Source organism: Mesocricetus auratus, unplaced genomic scaffold (genome assembly GCF_017639785.1).
Source record: "Mesocricetus auratus isolate SY011 unplaced genomic scaffold, BCM_Maur_2.0 Super-Scaffold_100018, whole genome shotgun sequence".
NCBI lineage: Eukaryota > Metazoa > Chordata > Mammalia > Rodentia > Cricetidae > Mesocricetus > Mesocricetus auratus.
In genome coordinates, this window is record NW_024429199.1 from 46,581,224 (window position 1) to 46,587,326 (window position 6,103).

The 6,103-nt window shown below is 47.3% G+C and overlaps 1 long non-coding RNA gene across 2 annotated transcripts; it reads right to left on the reverse strand.

Annotated features, from left to right (window-relative positions):
• Window positions 1-794: 794 nt before the first annotated feature.
• Window positions 795-5,646, reverse strand: LOC121132899. 2 transcript variants are annotated; one of them, XR_005869597.1, is made up of 4 exons: window positions 4,392-5,646; window positions 3,612-3,723; window positions 2,336-2,414; window positions 795-2,048 (listed from the first exon to the last, which is right to left on the reverse strand). It is a non-coding gene; the product is annotated as an uncharacterized LOC121132899 (long non-coding RNA). The 2 variants fall into 2 exon arrangements; XR_005869598.1 differs by having other exon boundaries at window positions 4,607-5,645.
• Window positions 5,647-6,103: the final 457 nt, after the last annotated feature.

The window sequence follows — 6,103 nt, forward strand, 5'->3', positions numbered from 1 at the left end:
ACTTGGGGTTCAGAAGGATGACAAAATAAGGAAGGGGGAGATGAAGGAGAAGATCCTGGGGATTTAGAAGTGAGAGCACAGGTGAGCTGCTGGAAACGTGTGAGTCAGTGGGCAGCGTGGGTGTGTAGGGCGATGATGACTACGGGTGTCAGCAGGATTCTGCCCGCTGCTCTTCATTCTGTGTAATTGAGATGCTAGAACGGGGGTTTACCAAAGCTGGTCCCCAAATAATGAGATCAGAAAGGTGCCAAGTGCTTCCTTCTGGGAACAGCCCCAGGTCCAACAAGGATACTGTACAAACACTTAAGGGACACACTGTTTCAACTTTACTGACCTATCCAGATGACAGAAAAGGAAAGGGACAGTTTCTAGATTTCATGAAATCAGTATCATTTTTGCTAACGTTGACCAGAGAGTACACAGGTGGAAAACACCATCTCAACAATTTTATATACATAGTAGCAAAACAAAATGAGCAGCTTAAAAAAAAGCCACAAAGGCAAAACAAAACAAAAATCCTGAACTAAGTTACGTGGAACTAACTTTAGGAATCCAAGGGTAGTTCAAGCATTAGGACTAGCTGGGAAAGGAGGTGTATACTTTGAATTTCAGCACCCAAGAGGCAAAGACAAATGAATCTCAGTTTTGTCTTCATAGGGAGTTCAAGGCCAGCCAGGGCTAAATGAAGTGACCTAGTCTCAAAACAAAACCCAAAATAAGCAAACTCCAACTACCCCCACAAGAACATTAGGAAGACCAAGGCGGTTTATAATTCCAATAAATGACAAGGAAAATGGCATTTGCTTACATCCAGTATTTTTTATTAACTGAAGGAAGAGTCAAGGGTTAATACGAATTCCATCTAATGCTTCTATCCCAAAGGCAGCAAGCAGCTTCCAGGTATGTTTCATGTACAATAAAAGCGTGCATCATCCTATCACCACTGAGACTTTGCAGTATCTCAGAGGTGCTAAACGGAATTATTGAGCAAGGAGAAATGGAGGAAAAGGGGAAAGGAGAAAGGGAGGAGGGAGAGGAAGCAGGAGGGAGGGGGGGCATGGAGGTCGAAAAGGAGACAGTTTTAGACCTGAAGCAGTGGGTCAGAGAGCCAACAGAAAAACTGGAGATAAGTCGTTGGGTACACAGTTAACAGGCACAGATAAAAATGATGTTCATAAACAGAACCAGTCAGCAACATGGGGAGGCAGAAGAGACCTCACTGTTGAAGGCAGCTGAGAAGATGGAACACACAGTTCTCACAAGAGTGTGTGACATCAAGAACCAAGTCTAGCCAAAAGGCAAAAAGTAAGTTTTGTACAAATGAAACCCTCAATATTTTCATTTCAGTTCTTTAATCAACTTACACATTTCATGGGATTTCAGTAAAGATTCCAAAATAAACAGAAAAGATGATTTGAAATTTCCATGTTTGCTCGGCAAGTGTGAAGCCCTGGATTTGATCCCCAGAATGAGCACATATGTGTTATATAAATTATATGTAAATGTATTTCTATGTATCTATGTGTACATGCAGCATGGGAGCTCACTGTGCAAAGAACTCAGTTCTTAATACATAAAGAGCTCCTATGCATTGATAAATGCTATGCAATGGTTAGTATGAATTGTTGACATGATAGAATCCAGAATTGCCTAAGAAACAAGCCTCCAACCACATTTATGAGGGGTCATCTAGGCTATATTCATTATAGTGGGAAGACACAACCATGGTGGGTGGCGGCGTTCCCTCGGCTGGTACCCTGGACTGCATAAAAAGGGGACGTGAGCTGAGCAAAAGCATTCCTTATCTGCTTTCTGAGTATAACTGTCCTGTGATCCTTCTGCTTCAAGCCCTGTGTCTGAGCTCTCAGGCATGGTGGACTGGACCCTTGAATTATGAGGCAGAATAACCACTTCCTTCCTGAAGTTTCTTCAGGTAGTTTCCTTTTTGTTACAACAACAGACAAGTAACTAAGTTACCATCGGCAAATGATCTGTTGGGTGAATGCCCCAGTCAGACACTCTGGAGGAAAAGACGCTTGACTTCACTCCTAAGAGGAAACATTCATGTTAAATTTGGGATGGCATAACATTTTCTACTGAAATTTGACGACAACCAAAAACTTGTCTCATGAGATTTTTATAGCGACAGGGAGAGATAGGCACTAACTGCTTTGGGGGAGGTTACATCTTTACAACTTTTATGAAGAATGCATGGGGAAAATTCTGTGCAAACAAAGGTGATGTACACTCTCCCGTGAACACAGTTCAACACTGACTTCCCGTCGCCTGTTTCCCACACATTCTGGCAATTGCACAGATCAAGCCATGAGCTTACCTTAGCGCTTTCCACGGCAGCGGTGTGCCATAGACTCTCCAGGTCCACGGTGGGAAAGGGGGGACTGGATCAGTAAAGTCTATTGAGTCGTGGAAGGGGAAAAAAAAAACATCTGCTAAGATTAAGGACACACTGATAGGAAGAGTTCCTCAGGAAATACCATGTGAAAATTGCAGCAAGGCAGAATGTCTACCTTATTACCCTCTGTGTGAGAGACTGGAGCGACCAGGATAATTCATAAAAGACTAGAAGCAACAGGGGCTTTTAGGAGTACAAGGACCAAGGAAGACCCTTCCTTTCCTCCCTCCCTCCCTCCCCCCTCCCTCCTTCTCTCCTTTCTCTCTCCCTTATTTCATCACTTCCTCCCTCTCTCCCTGCCCAACTTATTTCCTTCTGATTTTCTTGAAGCCTAGACTGACCTCGCATTCACTACTTAGACAAGTATGACTTTGACCTTCTGATCCTCTCACTCCTGTTCCCAAGTGCTAAGATTACAGGCACGCACCCACAGGCCTTGTTTATGTGGGGGCTGGGGGGTCACACAGGGCTTCCTGTGTGCCAGGCAAACCCTCTACCCATGGAGTCCCATGCCCCCGACTCAGAAGGCGAATTTCCCATCCACCCTGCTATGGAACTTCCAGATGTTTAAAAATTATTTGTCTTCTTGTTGTAGGCTGTGCTTCGTGAAGAGATCATTGTGTTCTCTTGGGATCTCTTTTGTCCCTTCTTGGCTTCCTGTCTGGTGATGTCGCATATGCCCTTGCTATGTAGAAGACCTGCCCTTCACTCTAAGGCCATGAAGCTGAAGGGCCCTCATCAGCTTCCAAAACTGTTGGCTTTAATGAACCTCTTTTCTTCATAAGTGTGCAGCCTGAGGTATTTAATTATAGAAACACACTTTTAGCTGATAGATAAATGGAGTGATCTTACAAAGTGAATCTCTAAGAATAGTTACGTTATAGCATCTCTCGATCATTCTCAGGGTTAAGAGGGCCTTTGCTATATTTTCAGTCTGCCACATCTACCCGCAGTAAATATCCTTATGTTCTACCATCCGAAGGCAGAATCCCGCTGATTTCTGAGAGATGTACAACTGAATACATTGTTTCTGTTTTGGACGACGTCCCGTTCTTCCCTCACACAGGCCAGAGTTCTAAAGAACTAGGGGTTTCACCCCTCCCCATTTCTTTCTCCACTGTTACCTCCCAACCCAGAGAGCCAGCTCACGCTCTGCCTGCAGGGGAAGTGACACCCTCACCCCCTCACCCCTGCTCACCTGCTTGCTTTCTGCTTCCCCTGCTCAGCTCTGCCTGCAGGTTTTGCTTAGGAACTCTTGTTCCTCTAAACATTGCCGTCCAGTCACGCCATTCGAACGTTCTCCTTCCCGTCTGAAAGGCAGGGACCAGTTACTCGGTGTGTGCTAACCTGGGGCTCTGAGAAAATCTGTGGGAATGCTGCCGTGGCCACCAATAAATCTGTTTCAGCTTTGATGGAGGAAGGAAGGCTCAGTCTTCCTCTAAATCTGCTTTTGGTGGTCATGGCCTTTGTGTCATGACTATGCGTGCTCCTGGGTCCCTGTTTTCCTCTCCTTCCAGCTGTTGTGGCACAGGGATCTAGATGCTGTCACGCTGGGAATGGGTGTAGAGTTTGTCTCTGTGGTAGAACATGGGGCCAGCTTCCGTTGCCAAGCCCCACCTGGCTCCGTTCACTCACAGCGGCTCTCTCATCACCCCACCACTGCGGCCCAGGACCCCAAAGTGGGTGTCCCTCTTGTCCTCATCTCCCCCTCCACACAGAGGCTGTCACGACCACCTTAACACCTCTCCACTTTCTTTCCTGCTTCGTGGATATGACATTGCCATATATGACATGGATATGACATTGCCATATATGACATGGATATGACATTGCCACAGGCATTTCTGTCCCTTTGTGTTTTCCCCATTTTGCTCGTTTCTCTACAGTCCCATGGAGAAAGTCCTTGATGCCTCAATGTCGGACACCTCCCGGTGCCCCCCTCCTCTGATGATCTGTTCTCATGCCTGTCTGGGCTCACCTTCATAAAAGGCAGCTCACCCGCCTCACTCTCCAGCTTCCAACCCTGCAAGCATTTGCTTAGGATGAACGTCAAACTCATTAGCGTGGCCCGTGAAGCCGTCCTGCACGTGTCGCAGGCGGGCCCCCCAGCCAGCCTCAGTACTTCTCCACGATGTTTCAGTTGCAGCCATTCTGTCTCCTGGCTCCGGGGCCTCGCAGCAGCATGCTTCTTACCCAGCAGCCTCCATGCCCGGTCTCCACCAGGAAGCCTGGCTTCATCCCCAGCTACATCTGTCTCTGCGGCACCCTCCGCTGCCGTCTCTGTGCATGACCTCTCACCCCCAACAATTCTGTTAAGCGGAAGAAGTGAAAGAGGAGAGTGCTGGTGTGTGGTTGGCTTGCTTGCATTCCCAGTCACCCCCGCTGCATTTTGGCACGGAAGAGATGCTTAGCTGGTCTACGCCGTGCCAGCAAGGAAATACAAGGACACGCTACTGCTGCTTTGGGTTAACAGCACAGGGACTCTTAGGGCTAACAGTGGCGGCAGTGGCAGTGAACGCCAGGTAGGAGGCGACTTGGGAAGGATCAGGCGCCGCCTTTCACCGATCTCATTTATCCTGCCCCTGGCTACCTTGCTGTTCTCATTTAAACTTGTTTTGTAGCTGGTTTTGAGAGAGGACCTCATTGTGTCGACAAGACTGCCCCTGGACTCACTTTGTAGGCCCGTGTTGGCCTCAAATGCACAGGGATCCTCCCATCTTGGCTTCCCAGAGCTGGTGGCTTTACAGCCAACGCATTTGGTTTAGGTGGATTCACATTTTCTCCTGAGTTTTACACCACGCTATGTGACATTCTAACTCATGGTTACACTGACGTTTTGCCTGCTGTACTAGTGACCAGCCTCAAGGATATTCTCAGCAGACAAGCCCCGCCCCCCAGGTGGCTTGGTGGCTTTCTTGAAGCCAGTCCCCCTTGTATTCTTTGCCCACAGTCCTGATTGATCTCACAGAGCAGATAAAGCTTTCACTCGACATTTTAACAAGCCTTTCCCTCGAATGGGGTGTTTTTGAAGACAGTGATGAGGCTATAGCCCACTTTCCCTCCACTGCGTTAAATAAGCTTACATCCTAACGTTTTCTTAAGGCTCTTGATTTTCACTATTTTAATCATCAGAGCTGCTCATCCCTGGTCCTTCACAGACCCAGCTCAGTTCTCAGAGGGCCGGAAGCAGAGCTGCACCTTCATCCACACCGACCCATCCATCCTTTAACCCAGTCACAGAATAAATAATCCACACTGTTCAGCGGCCATTGCACTGGGGGTGTGGCCCGCTGTAAGAAAACAGTATTTGAAAGTTTAAACTTATAAACACAGCTTAACCAGAGAACAGTTACTCACGGCATTCTTGGTGTCCTCAAAGGGCTCCTGGCAATGTACCTGCAAAGAGCAAGATTCTTTGAGATGTAAGATTAGCTTGACTGAGAACGATGTAATATGGCCCCTGACTTTTGAGGAGCAAAGTAGCCATGTAAAATGAAGTGTGTTTCTACTGTCTAGATGCTTGTGCTCAAGCTTTGGCTTCCCAGAAGCCTGTGCCCATGGCTTTCTGCCAATGCCCACTGCCTTGGAGTTCTTGTCTCTCTTAACACCTCATCTGTAGGCCTTGGTCATTCTTACTTTACACCAACCATGGGATAATGTTTGGACCCAACGAGGGCCTTGGCTGATTTT